The sequence below is a fragment of the Lissotriton vulgaris genome, chromosome 1_1 (genome assembly GCF_964263255.1).
Source record: "Lissotriton vulgaris chromosome 1_1, aLisVul1.2, whole genome shotgun sequence".
Taxonomy (NCBI): domain Eukaryota; kingdom Metazoa; phylum Chordata; class Amphibia; order Caudata; family Salamandridae; genus Lissotriton; species Lissotriton vulgaris.
The window spans coordinates 81048838-81073594 of NC_141685.1; positions in this window are offsets into that span (position 1 = coordinate 81048838).

The following is a 24757-nucleotide window of genomic DNA, read 5'->3' on the forward strand; positions in this document are numbered from 1 at the left end:
TGCCCGCCATCCATGCTGGAATGACCACCCACCATATTATCATGGCTGGGGTGTCCGTGGCGGATGGAAAGACCATCTGCCGCTTTTCGACTGGGGCGGTAAAGGGTTCTATATGGTGGCGGTGTCTATCAGACACCGCCAGCCATATTACAATGGGCATTTTCCAATGTTGCCATGGATAGGCATGCAGAGTCTACCTGCGGGGCCCGTTGCGGGCCCCCAGGGATTCCGGGGTGGTGGGAGGTGCACATGTGGGGTGAACAGCATCTTTTAGTTTTTATGCTGTAACAAGACCACCTGTCGCAGGTGATTGGTGACTCTTGCTCGCTAACACACCTTTTTGCTGTGCACTTCAATCTCGAGTAAAGCGCCTCACGCTGGGCGCATGCTCATGGGATTAGTGTATTCCGTTTTTGCTTATGCGCGCGAGCTCAGAGGCAGCTATTGTTTCGAATATAGGTACCATTCTAATAACAGGCATACTATACAATATAATATTTTATTTACATCAGCTGAACTCCTTTCTGAAAAATAATGACCTGTGTCTAAACCTACTTCGGGATTGTCCTAATCATTGCGCATGCGCGACATAGTAGTGTCTACTTCCGCGTTCGCTCCGTGATTTCGGTACAGTGAACGCCCCGTTTACCTCGGTGTCTAACTACCGGCGGATACTTAAGCATCAAGGGCGGATCCTTATTCACCTCCACTGCCGCTCGGCTAACGACCAGGGGCACCGACGGACAGGTGAGTGGCTATTTGGACTCAGCCCTTCTCAGCAGTCTCGTTAGTCTTGGCAATATCAGTCAGAATGTTGCTGACTACACACCATTAGAGTTGGTTTGAATGGGTCCTTAGTCTTGACACGTTTTTTTACAAAGAAGGGTCTCTGCTCCTTAGCATCCTTTGACATTCTATTATTCCTCTTACCAAGGTCTTCCCTCTGATTGGGTTGTATAGTAGTACATAGTCTATACAACGGAATAAACTCTTTACATTAGACTACCTAGAGGCACTTTTTACTCTTAAACATCCATAGTTTATCATGTGAGATAAAGATATTAAACATGCCATGTGTCATACAGGAGGAAGAGGGTGGTTGTTGCCTGGACAGACGGGCTCCTACATACGTTTTTTGGGTTATGTGTGTAGAGCATTTGGCTTGGGCATGGTAGAGTTTCTCACTGTTCCCTTTTTTCTACACCGTAGAGCGGGGCCTCATACTCCCGAGCGGGTGAGTATCACTGGGAGGAAATGCCTCTAAGTGATTAAGCTATTATGCTTTTATACATGCAGAATGTCAATTATTCATGCAGGTGTGTTTTCCTTACGGTCTCTCTGGACGTTAATGGTGATGTATGCGTGAACTAGTGTTGTTGTACAATTATCTTTGTTTTTTGATAGGAAGAAGACAAGCTTCTTTCCCGCCAGTGGACGTTCAAGCACTGAGGTTCCTGGTAGATATGTATCTATGAATCTATCTATTAGTAATACTTATTGTCGCTTTTTCACCTAACATACCATCTAGTAGTCATAGTTGCAGTAGCTAGTTTATACTTAAGGTCCTGAAGAAAGCTGGGGTAATCCCCCGCAAGCTGAAACAAGTTGACCAATCTGCACAGCGCCATGAGGTAGTCTTACTACCAGGCGTGTTTTTAAACCTTGACACATAGATTTCTGTATACACGTTCCGTCAGTATCTGTGTAGCCAATTTTATTCTTCACTACCACCTAAGCACTGCACATTACTAAGTCCACTCCATGGTAAACATCATGGCTGGATTTCTGACATCCATTCCCACACCGGCACTGAATGGCTTGATGTGGTTTGGTTTGATCAGCAATTCCCACGTGACGTTAACTCCACCGTAAGGGTGGTCTGATGGGTCTTGTACCAGCCATGTGGTTACCAATAGTTTCCAGCAGCATTGGTTCGCTCATGCATTCTGTTGTCTCATAGTTACTGGTTCAGTTACACACCATCTCCGGACCTGTTCCGCTCAGTTATGTATTTTGTATTCTGATAATAGGGGTGTGAGCAGACAGGTCATTAAATATATTCCCCTTGACCCTCCACAACGTTTGTTTTTTTGCCAATTTTTTGTAACCTTTTACAAAAGGGTTACAAAGAAATTAACTTCAACTTCGGCACTTGCTGCTGTAAGCATGTAAGGGCTTCCTGGCGCCTTGTTGCCTACTTGCAACTATTCTCTGACCCTGCTCTGACCATTGAAGCAGGGTCAGAGAATAGTTACAAGTAGGCAATGAGGCGCCTGTCACGAAAATTAAACCTCAACAGGAAGCACTGACACTGACAGAACTGTGAAGCTGGATCCTTCAAGCTCCTATTATCTCCAAACTTCACGTTATCGGGTGCTTTAATATATCGCGCTCCCGGCACAGCCAGCACCTGAGCATCCTCTTTCCCGGAGCTCATTGCACCATTTCTGTTAGATGCCACTAACTTTCTGATAGTCTGTGACTTAAATATTCATCTCAATGACACCTCATGTCACACCAGTACTAACTTTATAGCGGATCTATCTGCCCTAAACCTCACCCTCCACAATGCAGGTCCTACTCATAAGGCCGGCAACTTACTTGATCCAATCTTCTTCAACCACGACAATATTACTTGCAAACCACCTATACTTATCCCCTGGTCTGATCATTACCTGGTGGAATTTACCATAGCCGTGCCTCGACCGGCTTCCTCTCAGAAGGCCCCCTCCGGACCAAGGGTACTGAGAAATTGGAAAAAAACTGGACACTACCAAACTGAATGCACATCTTAATGACACCCGACCCCTCTCTAAAATAGCAAACATAGAGGAGGCCGCAGCCATTCACAACAAGCTCAGCTCTGCCATTGATGTATGCCTTCCACAAAGAAATAAAAAACAAACCTCACTTCATCCCCCTGCACCTTGGTATACAGATGCACTTAAACTCGAAAAACGGCTTGTAAAAATCTAGAGCGCAGATGGCGTGTCCATTATGACCCTACACTAAAGTCATTATACAAAGCAGCACTATTAAAATATCATGCTAATTGTTTATCAGCTAGAGCTGAATATGCCAAAACGACCATCGAGAATGCTGAAAATCAGCCCAAAGCACTTTTTAAAATAGTGCAGGAACTCTCTGGTTCCTCCTGTCAACCGAAAGCCCCCTGTCTGGACTCCGCACAGTGCAATGCTCTGGCAGAATTCTTCATAAACAAAATAGACAAAATTTATGAGGACTTCAAAGATCCAACTGCTTTTTCATCAGTCCCGGATTCCCCTATAATTATGTCCAATTGTGAAGATGCTAGACCACACCCTTCCTTAGGTGGCACCCCTCAGATTCTAGCAAACTGGGACCCGCTCAACCTGTCCTCATTACATGAAATCATTAAAACTATCAAATCTGGCTCCCCCCTTGACCCCTTTCCCCCACAAATCCTCCTTTCACTCGACACCCCTTCCCTCACGCTCATCTTAGAGCTCCTGAACTCTTCCCTAAGAGATGCCAAAGTCCCCAAGGCATGGAAACATGCCATGGTTTCACCAATATTTAGGAAAGCCACCGCAGATCCACATGACCCCGCCAATTTCCGCCCAATTTCGCTGCTACCCTTATTCTCCAAAATCCTGGAGAAACATATTGTCACCCAACTTACGTATTTCACAGAAATCAATAACCTCCTTCACACATCCAAGTCGGGATTTAGGGCAGGCTTTTCAACCGAATCTACCCTCCTAGGGGTCTCTGAAACTATACGCCGGCAAGTTGATGATGGGGAGACCATGGCACTTATCTAACTCGATCTTAGTGCCGCATTTGACACGGTCTCCCATACCATCCTCATTAACACCTTGCAAACCTGTGGCATAACTGGACCTGCCCTAGCATGGCTTAAAGTTTCCTTTCTGATCGAACCTTCCAAGTCTTCTCCTCAACTTCCTCATCTAAACCTCATAAATCTCTATTAGGGGTTCCCCAGGGTTCGACTCTCAGCCCCATTTTATTTAATTTATATATCAGTCCCCTTGCTAACTTAGCAGAAAAATCTGGGTTGACGATCTACTCATACGCTGACGACACCCAGATTATTTATTCACTTTCTGCGAATGCTCTGTCCAACCCGTCTTCCCTCCGCTCTGGTCTTAAGAACATTGCCAAATGGATGTTTGATAACAAACTAAAACTCAACGGAGGAAAGACCAAACTGCTTCTGTTTGGGAAACACACTACCCTATGGGGCCCCCAACATTGGCCTCCTCAGATGGGACCTACACCCACCCCCTCCAAAACCGCTCGAAACTTGGGCATCATCTTTGATGAACACCTATCCGTGAAACAACAAGCGGTCAGAGTGGCTGCCACTTGTTTTACCATACTTAAGTGGCTCAAGAAAATCAGGTGGATGCTCCCCCAGAACACACTAAAAACCGTAGTCCAAGCTCTAATTACATCTAGACTGGACTACGGCAACATCTTATATCTGGGGGCATGTAAAGAAGTCACTAAGAAACTTCAAACAGTGCAAAACGAAGCAGTTAGGTTGATATGCATGCTGCCAAAAAAATCCCCAACTTCATCTGGTCTGCGGAGTCTTCACTGGCTCCGTATCGAACAACGAGCAAAATTTAAAGCTCTGTGTTTTATGCACAGAATCAAGGCAGGCTAGGCCCCTGCCTATTTGAGCACCCTAGTCCACCAATACTTCCCCCCAAGAACTTTACTCTCCTCCAGCCAACACAAGTTTCAGATACCCAGGATTAATCGAGTTAGACAGGGAGGTCGTTCTTTTGCCTACATGGCCCCCTCTCTATGGAACTCTCTCCCAATTCAGCTTCGCACTAACAACTGTTACCTCCAATTTCGTAAGAACTTAAAAACATGGTTGTTCAAACAATAACTTTGCTTTTAATAGCCCACTGTCCCCTTTTGTATTTTCGCTCTTTATGTCTTTAGCGCCGGGAAACCTTAGGGTAGCTGTGCGCTCTACAAAAAATAAATATAATAATAATAATATAAAAACAAGCATTTGCACTGCAATACACCCCTGTTCGCGAGTTGCGGTCATCTACCCAATCACTCCTACAAGTCCCCAGATACAGACGTAAGAAATGGGGTGGATCCAATTTTTCTGTTTTAGCACCCTCCTTTTGGAACTCCCTTCCTGACCATTTACGTTCGGCTACTCACTACCCTGCCTTCCGAAAAGAGCTCAAGACTCTTCTTTTTACCCAAGCTTTCCCAATGTAATTCCTTCCCCTCCCTGTCATCTCTAGTCTTGTTTGTGTCACTGCTAAAGTTTGCCTCCATAGCGCCAAGAAACCGCATGGTGAACGTTGCGCTCAACAAATACTTTTTAAATTAAATTAAATTAAATAGGTCTCACATTAGGAAAGTTTGAGCTATTGGTCTTGTAAATGACAATTTTTTTTATTTATGTGTTGGTTTTGAAAATAGCTAAATTAATAGATTTGTCATTTACAATGCCAATAGTTATAACTTTCGCAAATGTGACACCTATAGCATTTGTAATGCAACATGTTTTGTATTTACGTGACTTAGATGTATTGATATTACAAATTACAATGGCTTTTAGTTTTTTAAAATAATTAATACTGAAATAAAAGTGGTTTTAATTTATAATGGCAATAGCTTAAACTTTTGTAAATAACTTTTGTGAAGATTATGTTCAGTGTATTTTATTGTGACGAAAATCCAAGAACAGAAGTGAAATATTAACATCTTTTTGTGACATTTGTAATAAAGCTTGAAACATTGAGAGAACATATTTGAACCAGTTGTTGTTGAATGGTTGCTCAGACTGATGCTGGGGTGGCGCTGAGTGGTGTTGTGGTGGTGCTGAGTGATGCTGTGGTAATGCTGAGTGGTGCTGTGGTGGTGCTGAGTGATACTGGGATGGTGCTGAGTGGTACTGTGGTGGTGCTGAGTGATGCTGTGGCGGTGCTGAGTGATGCTGGTGTGGTGCTGAGTGGTGCTGTGGTGGTGCTGAGTGATAATGTGGTGGTAGTGAGTGATGCTGTGGTGGTGCTGAGTGATGCTGTTGTGGCACTGAGTGGTGCTGTGGTGGTGCTGATTGGTGCTGTGGTGGTGCTGAGTGATGCTGTGGTGATGCTGAGTGATGCTGTGGTGGTGCTGAGTGGTGCTGTGGTGGTGCTGAGTGATAATGTGGTGGCGCTGAGTGATGCTGTGGTGGCGCTGAGAGATGCTGTGGTGGCGCTGAGTGGTGCTGTTGTGGTGCTGAGTAGTGCTGTGGTGGTGCTGAGTGATGCTGTGGTGGTGCTGAGAGGTGCTGTGGTGGTGCTGAGTGATGCTGTGGTGGTGCTGAGTGGTGCTGTGGTGGTGCTGAGTTATAATGTGGTGGTGCTGAGTGATAATGTGGTAGTGCTGAGTGATGCTGAGGTAGCGCTGAGTGATGATGTGGTGATGCAGAGGGCAGAAAGGCACAAAAAATAGTCTAACAAAGGGCAGAAGGGCAGAAAAACAAGGGAAAAACGAGTTCCAATAGAGCGGGGCAGAAGGGCACAAAAACAGTCTAACAAAGGACAGAAGGGCAGAAAAACAAGGGAAAAACGAGTCTAACAGGGGGCAGAAGGGCAGAAAATCAAGAGAAAAACAATTCTAACAGAGGGCAGAAGGGCAGAAAAACAAGGGAAAAACGAGTCTAACAGAGGGCATAATCTGCAGTGGTGAACCAGAGGGTGCTGTGATGAACCGCAGAGTGGCAGTGCTGAACCAGAGGGTGGCAGTGATGAACCAGAGGGTGGCAGGGGTGGACCAGAGGGTGGCAGGGGTGGACCAGAGGGTGCCAGTGGTGAACCAGAGGGTACTGTGATGAACCAGAGGGTGGCAGTGCTGAACCAGAGGGTGGCAGTGATGAACCAGAGGGTGGCAGGGGTGAACCAGAGGGTGGCAGTGGTGAACCAGAGGGTGCTGTGATGAACCAGAGGGTGGCAGTGCTGAACCAGAGAGTGGCAGTGGTGAACCAGAGAGTGGCATTGGTGAACCAGAGGGTGACAGTGATGAACCAGACGGTGACAGTGGTGAACCAGAGGGTGACAATGATGAACCAGAGGGTGGTAGTGGTGAACCAGAGGGTGGCAGTGGTGAACCAGAGGGTGACAGTGGTGAACCAGAGGGTAGCAGTGGTGAACCAGAGGGTGCTGTGATGAACCAGAGTGTGCTGTGATGAACCAGAGAATGGCAGTGGGGAACCAGAGGGTGCTATGATGAACCAGAGGGTGTTGTGATGAACCAGAGGGTGGCAGTGGTGAACCAGAGAGTGGCAGCGATGAACCAGAGGGTGGCAGTGGTGAACCAGAGGGTGACAGTGATGAACCAGAGGGTGGCAGTGATGAACCAGAGGGTGGCAGTGGTGAACCAGAGGGTGCTGTAATGTAAATGTAAATGTATTTGAGCTTATATAGCGCACAGCTACCCACAAAGGGTTTCCCGGCGCTTGCTTAGGGAACCCGTACTGGTATTCCCCTGTGAGATAACCCCAGCAGGGTATCCACAAGGTGAAAGCCAGGCATCCCGCCGCGAGGGGCCGTTGTGGAGATTAAGCAAGCTATTGCCCAGAGTCGCAGAGTGTGAACCCGTGAGTTGAGAAGGCACCGGAGCGAGAATTATCGAGTCCGTGGAATTTTTGAGCCCAAGACCCGCCGAGGCGGGGAATTGAACCCTGGTCCTGGGCCGATCTCAGCTTCCGGGTCTGCCGCCTCTAACCCCTGAGCCACACTTCTCCATGTGATTAACCAGAGGGTGCTGTGATGAACCAGAGGGTGGCAGTGATGTACCAGGGGGTGGCAGTGGTGAACCAGAGGGTGGCAGTGGTGAAACAGAGGGTGGCAGTGGTGAACCAGAGGGTGGCAGTGGTGAAACAGAGGGTGCTGTGATGAACTAGAGGGTGGTCGTGCTGAGTGATAATGTGGTAGTGCTGAGTGATGCTGAGGTAGCGCTGAGTGATGATGTGGTGATGCAGAGGGCAGAAAGGCACAAAAAGCAGTCTAACAAAGGGCAGATGGGCAGAAAAACAAGGGAAAAACGAGTTCTAATAGAGCGGGGCAGAAGGGCACAAAAACAGTCTAACAAAGGACAGAAGGGCAGAAAAACAAGGGAAAAACGAGTCTAACAGGGGGCAGAAGGGCAGAAAATCAAGGGAAAAACAATTCTAACAGAGGGCAGAAGGGCAGAAAAACAAGGGAAAAACGAGTCTAACAGAGGGCATAATCTGCAGTGGTGAACCAGAGGGTGCTGTGATGAACCACAGAGTGGCAGTGCTAAACCAGAGGGTGGCAGTGATGAACCAGAGGGTGGCAGGGGTGAACCAGAGGGTGTCAGTGGTGAACCAGAGGGTGCTGTGATGAACCAGAGGGTGGCAGTGCTGAACCAGAGGGTGGCAGTGATGAACCAGAGGGTGGCAGGGGTGAACCAGGTGCCAGTTCTGCATTACCATTTTTCGCAGTTGGTGTGAGCTGGGGCCAAATGTGGTCACACACACAATCCTCTTAGTATCAGGTCGTTCCTTCTTTTGTAACAAAGTCTCACGGGGAACCCACCAGGCTCTCCTTAATGAGTGTTTCAATAGTTTTTTTGGATAGCCTCTTTCACGCAGCCGCTCGATCAGCCCATTAGCATGCTTGAAATATTCATCTTTGTTGGAGCAATTTCGCCGAATTTGTAAAAATTTACCAAATGGCAAATTTTGCTTGAGGTTTCTAGGGTGGTGGCTTGTGTAGTGGAGGGCTTTCGAGAAATGCATCGGGCGTAAACATAAGTCTAAACAGAGGGTTTTCATGTTTCCCTGCGCCGCCAGTTCCTTAAAATGCTCTTACTTAGTCTCCCCGTTTCTATTTTTAGAATCGCTTAGTAATTCAAGCATCGGCAGTGATCAACTAACCTGGCGTGGGTGCACTGCGCATGAGACCGGGTAAGTCTATTTGTTTTAGGCTTCCATGTTTCCAACAAACTATGATCACTAACGGAAGGCTGTGTTTAGTAACTCTCGACACACGCTTTCTTTCTTTAGGCACTACGAGTCCTTCCAACGCAAAACTAAGGTTAGTCTCATCTCCAGTGACTTTACAAATTGCTTTAGCCCGTCTCTTTCCCGACTAACTTGTAGCTTCTGTTCCATTTAGTGTCACTGCTCAACACAAGTTGAATGAGGTGAGTACCAAAAATCGTCGCCCGTTAGCTTTGGCTAGCATGTAGGGGCCTTCTTTACGTATAGTAAATGTCTCTTTGTAATTGTTTTTTGTCCAGCTCATTGTGACTACACCACTTGACCTTCCAAGGGACTTCAATTCCTTAGACATAAGGTAGGCAGATTTGAGCCGGCGGGCGGCTGTTTGTTGATACATACAAAGGGCAGTTTCACGGAATAGGTGACTTAATCTGGCACATTTGTCTTTTGTAGAACTTTATGGTCCTGAGGAGAACCCCGCAACCAGGGGGTTCGAAACGCGTCGACCTTAGTTGGCCCTGAGCCAATAATAAGGCTAGAAGGACTGTGTTAGGATACTAAGAAACCGAGTTCTAACTGTATATTTTCATGTAATATAGTCACATTAAGATATCTAGTAGGATACATAAATTGTACGTTGAATAATTTTTGTTGGCAAAGGGCCATACTATCTGATTTCATGTTATATACATGTGTGTGTGTGTGTGTGAGTGTGGGGTGAATGGACTAGTCAAAGTTTGGGGTGGATGTGTTGTAAATATGTACAGTGAATATATGTTATTGTAATTGATTGTTTTTTTATTGTATATTTTTGTATATGCACCTAAAAAAGTGCTTCTGAGAAACAAAAAGTTAAAAGTGACTAGTGAAATAAATAAATAAACAAACTAGTGACGTTAGAAAAGAATGGACCGTTATGTTTCATTCATATAGGGGTTAATAGAAAATGTTGTAAGTCAAGTCGAGGACAATGGTCTTTTAGCTTCCCACCAGGCGGGCTTCCGCCCTGGCCATTCCACAGAAGCGGTGGTTCTAGCGGTCTTGGACGAACTCAAGGGCAAGGCAGATGTTAACCTTCCCCAAGCCCTGGTGCTTCTCGACTTGTCCGCTGCGTTTGACACGGTCGACCATTCCATTCTTCTCGACCGTGTCTGCGCAGCGGGCATTCGGGGCGCGGCCTTCTCCTGGCTTTCATCCTTTCTTCAGGATAGGCATCAGGCTGTTCATCTCTCCGGTTTCTCTGCCCCCTCCTGCCGGGTCACCTGTGGAGTTCCTCAGGGCTCCTCTCTTTCCCCTCTCCTCTTCAATCTGTACATCTGTCCCCTTGTTTCTTCTCTTCTCAAGCTGGGGGTCTCTGTATATAATTACGCAGATGACCTCCAGCTTGTCTTTGATCTGTCTTCCTCTCCCGATTCTATTCCCAAGTTCAGTTCCACCCTTATCTTTATCTCTGAGTGGATGAGCGCCAACCATCTCAAGCTCAACCCCGATAAGACGGAACTTGTCCTCACGGGTGGCCCTTCTAACCCTTGGTCCCCTGCACATTGGCCCCCTTCTTTCGGCCCCCCCCCCACGCCCTCTTCCTCTGTTCGTACCCTTGGCATTAAAGTCAGCTCTGACTTAACCATGCACAGCCAGATCAGCTCTGTTGTGTCTTCATGTTTCCTTTCCCTCCGTCTCATTCGGAAAATATCTCGCTTTTTCACCATCGACGCGCTTAAAACCATAGTCTTGGCTTTAGTCATCTCACGCCTCGACTATGGCAATGGCCTGTACGTGGGCATTCCCTCCCACGAATCCCGACGCTTACAGGCCATTCAAAACCAGGCGGCCCGTCTCATTCTCTCCCTCCCCAAATCCTCTCACATTACCCCGGCTTTGAAATCCCTTCACTGGCTCCCTATCCGCTTCAGATCCCTTTTCAAACTTGCTTGCTTTGCCTTTCGTGCCCACTCTCGCTCTGCCCCTGCTTACATCACTTCCCTCATTTTTTCCTATGTTCCCAGTCGCACCCTCCCCTCTTCCTCTCTCTCCCTTCTTCACATTCCCCGCTTCCGCAAATCCAGATCCGGGGGCACTCGTCTTTCGGTCCTGGCTCCCCAGTTCTGGAATAGTCTCCCACTTCATCTTCGCTCCATTCCCATTTTTAGCCACTTCCGTAAAGCCTTAAAAACTTTTCTTTTTTCTTTGGCTTTCCCTTCTTAGGTTCCCTTGTGTTCCCCTCTGTGAGTTCTGATCCAGGTCCCCCAGCGCCAGGAAGCCGCTTGGCAGCAGTGCGCTTTATTAAATATTGTTTTCATTTCATTTCATTTCAAGTCCAGTATTGGCATTTGTGTTGTTTATTACTTATATTTGGCTTAGCCTTGCTGGGTTAAGAGTCAAGACTCTGTGTTGTTCATACGACTATATGCAGATGATGCCATCATAGTGGATTTAACCCTAATTGGACTGCAAAGATGACTTGGTGAGTTAATTATGTACACAGAGGATTATTACATATTTTAAAAAGCAAAGTTATGATTTTTTTGTGATAAAGGATGTAAGGTCAGAAAAATTTTGAATTGGTTCCTGGGAAACGAGAAATTGGAAGTAGTAAAATTGTATCCATATTTAGGAAAAAAATATATTTGCTCTAGAGAGGAAGGGGAAGGGAGGAGCTGCGCCCCAGCAGCACCTCACCAGTCCCATGATTGCTTATCTGTTCAGAGGCCCTGTAGTGCGACCTGGACTGGGCTCTGGGACTGGGACCGTGCAGATGCAGGAGCCCCGAGATGAGAACATACCTAGTGGACTCCTGGAGAAGCCCGATGTGGAGCAGGATGAGCGGAGAGGCCTGACCGAAGATGCTCCGGAAAAAGCAATGGGAGAAACTGTGAAGGTAAATGACTCCCAGGTAGTCCACAGCCGGATGGAGCCTGGCTGCGTATGAACTCTTGACAGCAGGGATGAGGGGGGTGAGCCTTCCCAAATAGACTCTTCAGCTAGGAGCAGGGGGAGCAAAAGAGAGCATGAATGTGCAGAATAGGGGTATATGCAACTACCTCGGCAGCAAGGGTCTTGGCGATACTGCCCACAGTGAAAATATAGGAAACAATGCTGCAGAAGGTTGGTTTTGAAGATCCCTTTAAAAACTCTCTGCAAAGCAGGAAAACCCCAGCACGGTAAGCCCATTTTGCAGACCTTGTTGCCACCGCACTTCCCTGGGCCACAGGACTACAGTGCCCAGCATCCTTTGGGGCAGATGATGGGAGCAGAGCGCGTCAGGAGGGGCTTACATTTCCGGTAGGGCTCCCACAGCACCTAAAGCCCACTTGACAGACCTTGCTGCCACGGCACTTCCCTAGGTCACAAGACTACAGTGCCCAGCATCCCTTGGGGCTGACGACAGCAGCAAAGTGTGCCAGGATGCGTTTAAATTTGCGGCAGGGCACCAGCAGTGTGGGAAGCCCGTTTTGCAGAGCTTGTTGCCACTGCACTTCTCTGGGCCACAAGACTACAGTGCCCAGCATCCCTTGGGGTTGACGACAGCAGCAGAGTGCACCAGGAAGTGTTTACATTTGTGGCAACGCTCCCGCAGCGCGGGAAGCCCGTTTTGCAGACCTCGTTGCAATTGCACTTCCCTGGGCCACAGGACTACAGTGCCCAGTATCCCTTGAGGCCAAAGACGGCAGCAGAGCACGCTAGTAGGCGCTTAAATTTGAGGCAGGGCTCCCGCAGCGCAGGACAAGCGTGGGTGGGCCAGTCTGCGCCCATCAGAGGCTGGGCTGGCCCACCCCCCTGAAACCTACAACTCAAGGCTTGACCCTCCCTCTAAAGGTACTGTGACCGACTTTGACTTCTACCAAGCTATAAAACAGATCCCCTAATAGTGATCAGCTAGTTTTATTCTTGGTCTTTTTCTCTCATCGTGTTGCGCTCCTGCTTAACTATTGGGGAAAGGAAAGTAATTGAGGGAGGGCTGGGAGGTGCTCTGAAGAAAAAGACTAAGAAACGGACTCGGAATCCTAGTCCTGGGCTTGAGAGGGGGAACTTGGGGGAAATGTGATGGACCGAATAGAAACCATACTATTTGATTGTGAGGGCTTGCTTATGACATCTATACCATCTACTCTTACATCTGCTCCCTCCCCGGGCGACCCCCAAACCTCCACCTCCTCTACCGCTGCATCTGTTACTCCAGGCCCTGGCAGTATACCAAGCCTATTAAAAAAGGTAGCTAACAAGAAACGGCTGGCGAAAGTCACTGAAGATATGAGGCACAGGGTCAGACTGATTTGCATATGGCCATGTCTGAACTGGGGGGGTGGAGTGAGCTAAAGAATGATGATGGATTAAACCCAGATCAGTTGACTGGGGGTGAGTGTTTGATTTGCTCCAACGCTCCGTCCATCATTCCCTTTGGTATCGCACTGAAGATATCGAGGCTTTCCCTATCGACTCCCCGGGCAATCATAGCGAAGCCCAAGGTGGGATTTTAGTAAACCTACCTTGAGCAATAGAATCTCATCCCTCGAGGAACAACCAGTTACGTCGACACGCCCATTCACAAGGAGAGCTCGCAACCTATGGGCACAGCACCTAGTGGGATGGATACGACTCTTCACCTCGGTGGTTGCAGGGTGGTGAGTACTGAAACAATACCAACTAACCTAGAACTTCAGAGGGAAATTCTAGCCCTAAAAGAAACAACAGGGGCTTTAACCACCCTCATTTCCAAATTATATCTCATTAGAGAAGATCGCAGTAGCCCAGAGACATTACTTTCCATGCGCCCTTCGAGTACACTCACGATCTTGAAATTTAATCATCTCATTACCCAGAGCAAACAAACAACACGTTAGACCCCAATCATCAATCCTGCACCCTTGACTGGAACCCAGGCCACAGCAAAGGGGACCTCCGCAACATGCCATCCCCGAATGACAAATACCAAGAAGGCCCCAGGGGAAACAAACAACACGTTATACCCCAATCATCAATCCTGCACCCTTGACTGGAACCCAGGCCACAGCAAAGGGGACCTCCGCAACATGCCATCCCTGAATGACAAATGCCAAGAAGGCCCCAGGGGAAACAAACAACACGTTAGACCCCAATCATCAATCCTGCACCCTTGACTGGAACCCAGGCCACAGCAAAGGGGACCTCCGCAACATGCCATCCCTGAATGACAAATGCCAAGAAGGCCCCAGGGCAAACAAACAACACGTTATACCCCAATCATCAATCCTGCACCCTTGACTGGAACCCAGGCCACAGCAAAGGGGACCTCCGCAACATGCCATCCCTGAATGACAAATACCAAGAAGGCCCCAGGGCAAACAAACAACACGTTATACCCCAATCATCAATCCTGCACCCTTGTCTGGAACCCAGGCCACAGCAAAGGGGACCTCCGCAACATGCCATCCCTGAATGACAAATGCCAAGAAGGCCCCAGGGCAAACAAACAACACGTTATACCCCAATCATCAATCCTGCACCCTTGACTGGAACCCAGGCCACAGCAAAGGGGACCTCCGCAACATGCCATCCCTGAATGACAAATGCCAAGAAGGCCCCAGGGCAAACAAACAACACGTTATACCCCAATCATCAATCCTGCACCCTTGACTGGAACCCAGGCCACAGCAAAGGGGACCTCCGCAACATGCCATCCCTGAATGACAAATGCCAAGAAGGCCCCAGGGCAAACAAACAACACGTTATACCCCAATCATCAATCCTGCACCCTTGACTGGAACCCAGGCCACAGCAAAGGGGACCTCCGCAACATGCCATCCCTGAATGACAAATGCCAAGAAGGCCCCAGGGCAAACAAACAACACGTTATACCCCAATCATCAATCCTGCACCCTTGACTGGAACCCAGGCCACAGCAAAGGGGACCTCCGCAACATGCCATCCCTGAATGACAAATGCCAAGAAGGCCCCAGGGCAAACAAACAACACGTTATACCCCAATCATCAATCCTGCACCCTTGACTGGAACCCAGGCCACAGCAAAGGGGACCTCCGCAACATGCCATCCCTGAATGACAAATACCAAGAAGGCCCCAGGGGAAACTATAGGGGAAAGACTGGGCCCATGATGGCCTTGGCGAAAGAACCATTCTATCCGACCACCGGCCACAGTGAAGTGTCTCCTCTTCTTAGGCCTCGCCCAATCCCCCACAATGCTCCCCAGTCTACCATTTACATGGTCAGTGTACCCAAGGCTGATTGTGACAGCAAACATGAGTATGGAGACGCCCTAAGGAACAAAGCCACTCATTGGATTTGGCAGGTAAGGGGTTGCAGATCGGTGAAAAGGGATGATATCTTGAGGGCGAGAAGATGTGCCCTGAATAATAGTGCCGTTGGTGCAATAGAACTTACCCTCGTAAGCGAACATTTAATGTACAACTTAGTCGCCCTGAAGTCGGAACCTGCCCTTCGTGTACCACCAACATTCAATTGAAATTAAACATCCCTTCTCTCACGGCAACTGCCACTGATGCAATGATGCTCCTAAGGGACTCATCACTCTCGCCTCTATCACAGAATGACTCACTATCCCAGTGCAACAGGAGGTTGCACTCAGAGCACTGACGTTTGTCTGCGGGGCGGCTCACCTTGCCGCCACCACCGCCGGTAGTCAGTAGTTGCCACCAGTAGCGCCGCTGCCACTCCAGGACCACAACCCCCGGCAGCCCCAGCGGCACGGCGCCCAAACGACGCAGGCAGCAGCGCCAGGAGGCGTTGATAACCAGCACAACCCTCCGCGTCGCAGGACGCGTGCGAGACAAGCCAGGCAAAGGGCGGGCCGTCTAAGGCCGTCAGAGGACGAAGGAGGATGGGCTGGGCCACCCCCCTACCGCCTACAATGGGTAAGCGGAAACACCAAGTCCATCCTGAGGAGGGAGGAAAGAAGGCTAAGGTACCCAGGAAGTCTGAATCTATAATTTCCTACCTGTCTTCTGCCGTTGGGGCCCTTTCGAAAGAAATTGCTACCGCAGAGCTGAAACTTGGCTTGGTTACACCCCCATTGGTTTGTGAGGAGACTGATAATGTCCCTAAGACAGTGCCAAATGCCACTTTGGAACCAGTCGTGATCGTGGCTAATCCTCCCAGTATGTCTGACTCTATTAATACTCTGCTGGAGGGGGCTAAGCAGTCAGAGTCTATTGTAATCCCGACCCGGGGCACTGAAAAGGGAGCTAAGAAAAGTACTAAACGGGCTAAAAAGCAAGAGACCGTAGCGAATACTAATAGTCCTAGAGTGAACAACCTGGGCGAGCTGCTGGAAGCTCTATTTATTTCACAACTTGAGCCCCTGCTAGCTGATATAGCCAAAGACATTGTGGGCACGTTGAGCACTTTTGTCGCTGGACTTATGAAAAAATGTGCCAAAATTGACATATTTATTAACGAGTATAAATCTCAAAAACTAGTGGACAAGATTGTCACTCATTCTAGCCATGCCTTGGCTGAGGTTATTGACGCATCTCATGGGCCAGCGCCCTAAACTAGCTTAAATGTCAGTGCAGCCGCTACGCTACGAGGGGGGAGCCTGGCTCAGTGGGCTCATTAAGCTTGGGTAGGAGTAATCAACCAGTGAGCTCGTCAGGCAGTGCGCTCTGTGTATCTAGCATACGAGGGGGGAGCCTGGCTCAGTGGGCTCATTAAGCTTGGGTAGGAGTAATCATCCAGTGAGCTCGTCAGGCAGTACGCTCTGTGTATCTAGCACCTCCGTTTCCCAGGTAAAGGGATGTGATGTTAACATTGATCTCCCCCCAGAAGCCGCTCCTCTTAAGGTTGGCGAGGAGGAATCAACAGGTGCACTGATGAGGGAGGCCAGATCCTGGTGCTCTAATTATAGTAGTGGTGGTTTGGATATTTCATCAAGCATCAATATGGCCATAAGGGTGGGTTGGATCGGGCAACGCCCCAAGATTAGTAAGGGCGATTGCGTTATAGTTAACTTCAATAGTCCCGATATTGCAGACAGATTGTTCTGGGATGGCTCCGAGATAGGCCAAGTAGGGACTAGACCAGTTCTCCTGGGATTTTGTATCCACCATCAGACTCATCCTCTGGGCCTAACAATATGTATAATGGTAAATCTGCGTGGCATAAGGTTCACCAACCCCGCAAACCACAGCCCAACCGTACATACCAGCTGTCTGTGGGGGATCAAAGATCAAGAGCTGTTGAAGGGGAAACTATCCCAGGCACCCAACCACTGCTAAATTGTACAGTAATTCAGGCACCCGGTTTTCCCGTAAATAACCGTTTCGGGCCATTATCAGAACTAGATGCTAATGATTGACAGGTAGACCTGGTCCAGTCTACTTCCCCAGGTTCCCCCAACTTTGAGGCAGTGGCTGGATGTAAAATTATTAGCTGGAATGTTGCTGGCACTAGAGCCAAGAGGTCTGACCCAGCTTGGTTGGATTTTGTAACAAAACATGACATAATTGCTTTCCAAGAATCCTGGGACCCCTCTTGTAGTTTCAGCCTGGATGGTTATACTAGTTTTGTAGTCCCGGCAACGGTGGGTACAGCGGGGAGAGCAAAGGGAGGATTAATCTCCCTTTTTCCCCTAAATTTAGTTGGGTCTTTTAAGCTAATTAAATCTGGTTCGTGCAACATATAAATGGTAGAATGGTCGATTTCAACCTCCCGTAAGATTCTTTTGATTAAGTTTTATAATTCTAGAGAGCGTGAAAAGGATAACCAACATTTGGAAGCCTTGGAAAAATGTGTGCTTGACTATAGTTCAAATTAAAACACTGTTATCGAGTTCATCATTATGGGTGATTTTAACATACACCCCTGTGGGGAGGAGTGCTATGCGGGGGCACATGAGGGGCCGCTTGGCTCTACGGTCTCCCACTTTGAGCATACAAGACAAGGGGAGGCACTTGAAGAACTCTTGGCTAATTGCAATATTTTTTAATCAAGCCTTATAGAGGTGGAGGCAAGGGTTACCACTTACAAGGGTACCTATCCTGGCACAGTCATTGATTACATATTTATTTCTACCAGGGTCTTATATAGGGTAGGGGCCTATAAGGTCTTACCTTCAATATTTAGTGACCATAACCCAATGTTCCTTGAGTTTGAATTAGGGGCAGCGATGGTTTACAAGAAACGCCCTCATCAGAACGGGCTATCAATAGTCACTAAAGACCAAGGAAAGAGGACAAAGTGGTCCAAGGTGGTCCCTGAAACTTTTCTTGGCGATTTGCTTGTCAAGGTCGACTGGCATATGGACATCTGCCTTGACAGCAACTCAACCAGACCAGAGATCATTAGAGCTTTTGAAGCCATATGCACACAGATCTCGAGGGACCTGACTACCACAAAAACCCTGAGAGGCAACCCCCAACCACGATGGTTCAACAGCAGTTGTTCCAGGGCTCATGGGGCTTTGCTTAGAGCGTTAAAAGCCAGTCCACGAAATAAGATCGTCATCGCAGATTTAAGGAGGGCATATAAACAAGTCACTAGCAGACGGCAAACAGAAATTAAAAAGGATGCTCGGGTTAAGCTCCTCTAAATTGATGTATTGCATGATAGTGGGAAATTGTGGGCAACAATTAATCACCCGTTTTTTGCCGCCTCAGAGAACACAAATTTGGACTGTTTTTTTCCAGATGATCAATGGCTTCGTCATTTTAAAGAGATCTATGGCGCTGCTGGCCATGCACCTTTTGGGAGCCTCCCTTGGTGGCTGAGTCTATGCCCCTATTATCTTTTAATCTCGAAGAAGTAGAAAGGGCGATTCAGGAGACCTCTAAGAGTAAGGCTCAGGGCACGGATGGGGTCTCTGCTGACCTCTATGACAACTCTCCAACCTTATGGACCAAGGTTTTAACAAATGTTTTTAATGCCTCTAGCGAAAATTTGTTCCCCGCTTCTTGGGCTACCTCTGTTAATATTCCGATTTTTAAAAAAGAGCAGCGTCAGGATCCCTCCTGTTACAGACCCATCTCCCTCTTAGACTCTGCAGTCAAAATTTTGGGCAGAGTCTTACTGCATAAACTCAGGGATACCATAGAGAGTTTAGGGGTCCTTTCTAATTTACTGTATGGGTTTAGAGTGAAGAGAGGCACCCTTGATCAGTGCCTAAACCTCCAGCTTTTAATTAGTAAATATACGGTGGCGAAGGAGGGAAAATAATAATAATAATCTTTATTTGGATATAAAAAAAAGATATCCTTAAAAAGCACTTCACAGTAATTCCCACAATCAACACGTTATTAAATGAAATAAGGAGCATGTTTTAACAACAATTGATCAATGAGAGTCGTCCCGATCGTGTTGTTCAATTTTCTGTTACCTATTAAAGGTTAAAACATTGTATGCCAAACGATAAAAACGCATAACATTAGGACAAATGGGGTTTGATCTGCTGACAGTTAACGACATTCAACTTGTAAAAAACAGTCCATATTCAAGCAATTACTACTAGTTATGATAAAATGCAGTCGAATTAAAATAGACTACTAGTCAGTAACAACAATTATGATAAAATGCAACCGATTATAAACAATTTTAAAACTTAAAAGTAAAATACGTTTTAAATTAGACAGTTAGACAGGGGAGGAAGGGATTTACTGGTCCTTCCGGCGTTAGCGTGAAGATATGGTATGCGTCCCGTGTGTAGTTTGTGAAGGCTATGTTTAAAACTATATTTTCTGGGCTCAAAGATGTAATAATTGCCTGTCTGCAAGTCCGAACACCCAGCCTATTCCACTTTACTTTAAGTTTGCGTCTGCGTTGGGACATGAGGGCGGGGCATAAGCAAACCACGTGCTACAATGTTTCAGCTGTCTCACTGCACCCTCTGCACGTTGAGTCTTCCGTGGTACGCCGCCAAGGGGGCAGATCTTTTAGAAATCGCCAGTCTCCCATTCTAATGGCCAAAAAACTGCGTTTTAGATACAGTGAATAAGTATAAGAGAGATAGGTAGCGGGGGATATCCGCTCATAGGAATTCATAACTGACCATGCATGACTGCGTTTGGAAAAATGAGCTTTATCGATAATAAGGGAGCTCATTCTGATGCCTTTTTTAATACAGGTTTTAAATGCTGTCATGCTAGGGTTAAGGGCCCATAGGTCACCCGCCGACATTTCGCGAATAGAATCCGTAAAAAGGCGGCCGTACGAGCCCCCTGGGTTTTTCTGACTGATCTCTAACCAAACTAAAGACTCTAAAGTGCCTATATCTGCTTTTCTGAGTTTGTGACAGAAATTTAAGTATGTGCCGATGTTGGAGGCCTCATAGTTTAGTAAGCCCAATTCTAGCCTGATCGGGGCAGCGGAGGCAGATTTAGGCAAATGGAGGACTTTTTTTTATAGATTTTGGTCACAAGTTGATGTAAGGTGGTATTTAGTTTACCCCTGAATAGCTCGATGCAGTACACCAGGGTGGGCCCGATTTTTGCTCTCAAAACTTCCAATAAGAATGATATAGTTGGACCAGACAGCTTTTTTGAGAGCTTAGATAGGGTCACCTGTAAGGTTGTTGCTTTTCCTGCGATCTCGTTGCGCTGTGTGGCGAAGGAGGGGTCTTTATTTATGGCATTTATGAACCTATACTCTGCCTTTGATCTAGTGAATCGGGGTAAATTGTGGGCGATTTTACTACAGATCGGCATTGACCCTCCCCTGGTTAGCGTCTTAGCGGCTTTACACCAGGATCTCAAAGCCTCAGTTAGGGTCACTCAAGAGGGCAGATGTACGAGTCATTTTAGGTGGGAGAGGGGGGTCAGGCAAGGTTGTATCCTGGCCCCCCTTCTTTTCATTATTAATATTAATGCTCTGGAGAAGTTTTTAGGGGGTTCTGAGGTGGACGTTCCGCGTGTGGGAGAATCTGTAATACCGGTTCTCCTATACGCGGACGACTCAGTTTTACTGGCTCGCACAGGAGTGGGCCTCCAGAGACTGCTGGATTCCTTTGCCACTTTCATGGACACGTTAGATCTGAAAGTTAATATATAAAAATCACATGTTATGGTGATGGGTAAACTTCGTAACAGACTCAAATCTAAAACCTTCTTTTGTAAGGGAGAGGAGGTGTCAAGGGTTGTCGTTGTCTCCAATTTGGGGATTCCTTTAGACGACAAAGGCTCTTGGAGCCCCCAAATAAAGCTCAAAGGTATTTCTATGGCAAGGTCCACCTCAGCACTCATGAGCTTCAGGAAACGGCTGGGGTCCCGACCAATGGAGGCCTTTCTGAAAGTTTATAACTCAAAATGCCTGTCCATTGCTATGTACGGTTCTTCATTGTGGGGATACGTTTCTCAGGATAAGATTCAACTAATTGAGAACAGATTTCTGAGATCCCTTCTGACGGTGCCCCAGTCTACCCCCACTTTTTCAACGCATTGCGAGGTAGGGCTGGGCTATGTCACAGATAAATTGAAGGTGGCCCCACTGATTTGTTGGGCCAAAACCTGGTTAAACCAGGAACTCACCCTGAACCACGCAATTATTGACGGCATTTTAGCAATGGATAATGTTAAAGGGGTTCCCTGGCTGCAGTATTTGAGAATGATGTTTACACGACTAGGGCGCCCCGACCTTTATTTATTCCCTGTTCGAATTATTGGGGAGGATGTAAATTGGATCAAGACTCACTTTGCGGGAATGGCAAGTTTGGAACGGGAGGAGAAAGAACTAAATAAATAATCAGTTAGAGCCAATTTTGTGTTACTAACATCTCCCTCACTTGAGCCTTATCTGAGACTGTCTCCAACCCCTACCATAGATTCCTATTGATCAGATTTAGATTTAACTTAATCCACTATTCCCTGGGTACCTATTTGTCCTGGTGTAAACCAGAGTGCTGTAAGCCCTGTATGTGCGACAACTTCTCTTGCCAGGACACAATGCATTTCATCATGTTTTGTGGGCTTTATTCTGATCTACTGAAAAAATATCTGCTACCAATTTTACGAGAAGCAGGGTTTATACAAGTCAGACCCGCTCTAATCTACCTGCAGATGTTAAGTTGTCCCCACGACATTTTTTATGTGGCCAGCTTTTTGGTGGCAGCTATGCGGGATAAAACAAAGAGGCTGCCTTCTACATTGGACCCTGCTTGATTGTTTTTTATCTGATGGATTTTTTTTAATGTATGTTTTTATTAGAGAAGTAATTTTTATTCTTTATTGCTGATTTGCACTAGGGCTGTATATATATGACGTATATATACGTGTGTTGTATGTTTTTAAATTGAATGAATTTGTCTGCCTTTTATGATTTTAATTAATTGAATAAAGTGTTTTGATGATGATGATGACTCACTATCCCCAGAGTCCCCACAGGAACATGGATGCCCTTCCAACATTGATCTTGACTCTATTCACACACTGATGCATATGGGTCCAGAGGGCCGTCCCTCTGAACTTGAGCCAGGGACATCTGGCACTGATCCTCCCTTGCATGCCGAATCTGTTCTGCAAATGGGAGATGACGTCCTGGCTGGTGACAAAACTACACATATTTATTCGACCACTTACATGGCCGAACTTGCTCTCCCACCCTTCTTCCCCAATACACTGCACCACTCAGGCGGAAACCTGGAGCTTGACCCCTACTTTTATCCCAGGTTTCGTAACATTTCACAAACCGGCAAATCCCTCTAAACACGGCCGCCACTGTTGGGGGCTCCTCATTGTGATTAAATTTGTGTCACAGAGGAGATTTCCACCTATAATCGAGGTATTCTTTGAGTCAGACTCAAAGTCCCACCGGGCAAGTGCATAGACACTTTTAATATCTATGCTAGGAGTTCAAGAGCAGGTAGGTCACCAACCCTGCAGGCCCCAGATGAGGCATTGGATGCAAAGCAGGCCGCCTACCCCTTAATTGTGGGTGTTGACTTTAATGTAACTTTTGAGCCCCTCGATTGGGAAGATATTCTAGAGGCCAATGAGTAGGATAACATGGTCGGTTCCATCACTGGAGCTCACTCCAATAAAGAAGTGGTCCCAAGCAACAATGCAGTTGAACTCTATAACATTGTACATATGTTACGGGCCACATCCGACAAATGCGGGGGAATGACAGAAGTTCGCCATGTTGAAATGGTAAGGAACTTCCTACGCTGTGGGCATGAAAGTACTAATCTACCAATATGTCTCACACGGAGCCAACATATTTTCAAAACCGTCAATGTATTTTTTTATGTTATATAAAATTTGTAAAAAAGCAATGCCAACCTCAGTGAGTTGATTTTAGATCGGCATGGTAATATTACCATGGTTTACAACGATAGGGAAACATAGCTACAATCTCTTACTAAAGATAGATATCATGATAAAAATCATAATGAGACTGCTAAAAATCTCATAAATCTCCCTTGTGTATCTCCTATATCCAGGGAGTATAGACATGATTTAGTTTGTTAGAAACCTGTCAACATGGTACTAAATTTTCAAATTCCCAATCAAATCATCAATATAATACTGTTCATTAATATGGGACAGTGTACAGAAAAGTCGTATTAAAAATCAGTTAATTAATTTCATCCAGTCTTCCTTGGTATTCAATCCTCGTCTCACTGTATCTAAGATTGGAATATACCACTGTTCTCTAGTTTTGCGTTTTAGTTCAAGATTCCCCCTCTTCTACTTCCTGTTGTTTTTTTCGATAATAAACCACCGAAACTCCATGAAAGTATGTCCTGCTTCCCTAAATTGTTCCACCAAGGGGGCATTCTCCTTGTTAGTTTAAGTGCTGATTTATGCTCGGATAAATGCTCCCTAAGCTGCTAGGCTTTCTCACCTACATATCCTAAGCCGCAGGGACAGTTTATCAAATAGACAATATTGCTACTTCTACAGTTATTCAAATCTTTTGCTGTCAGTGCGCGGCCATTATATGTAATCGTTTATTTAGGAGTCTTGTTCAATTTGGACCTTAAGGAGGTTCTTTCCTCATATACTCATTGCCATGATATTTGGGAGTTCTTTGAATTTCCTCACTATAGTTGGGTATGACCCCAATTTCAGTACCCAGTTCGAAGTAAGGGTACCTTTGTCTTAAATAGTTAGAGTTGATATTCATTTGTTTAGCTCTTCCGTTCTCTTTTCATATAGGATATTTTCTTGAGGACATCTTACTGAAAAGCAGTGTGTTACCTTTTAGTAACTATATCGACAATCATATGCTCTGAACAGTTACGGAAGCAGTAGTATTTAAAGGTGTGTCCAAAGAGAAAATATATTTTAAAAGTTGCACAGTATAAGAGATATTTAGTAAAGACCTGAGGGGTTTGCATCCTGGGGTAACATTATACCCATTTTTAGGTCGAGCTGGCGTCAGCTGCGCACATGCGCAGTCAAGCTTGCGAGATTTAATGTTTTAGAGGTAGTTTCACTAGTGAGGGTTAAGCCCCGCCCCTCTTTTCCATTGGCTGGCGTCACGGTTCATGCTAAACAGCGGCCAGCCATTGTAAAAAAGGTCCCAGTGACGTATTTTTTTCTCTTTTAACCCGTCCTTTTCAGACTGGCTTCCTTGACTTACTGCTGTGGTAAAAGGTTTCTTATCTTCTTTATGGGGAGAAACAGATGGCCCCATAAAGAAGATGATAAACCTTTTACTCCAGCAGGAAGTCATGCCGAACCCGTCCAAGTGGAACGGCAGAAAAACAAAATCTACGTCACACACAAGAACACAGTAGCGTTGCCAGTGTCTATTTAAACACACTTTTTTTTCAGCATTTGATATGGTTTTTATACAACGCCTGTTTCCTTAAATCCAATA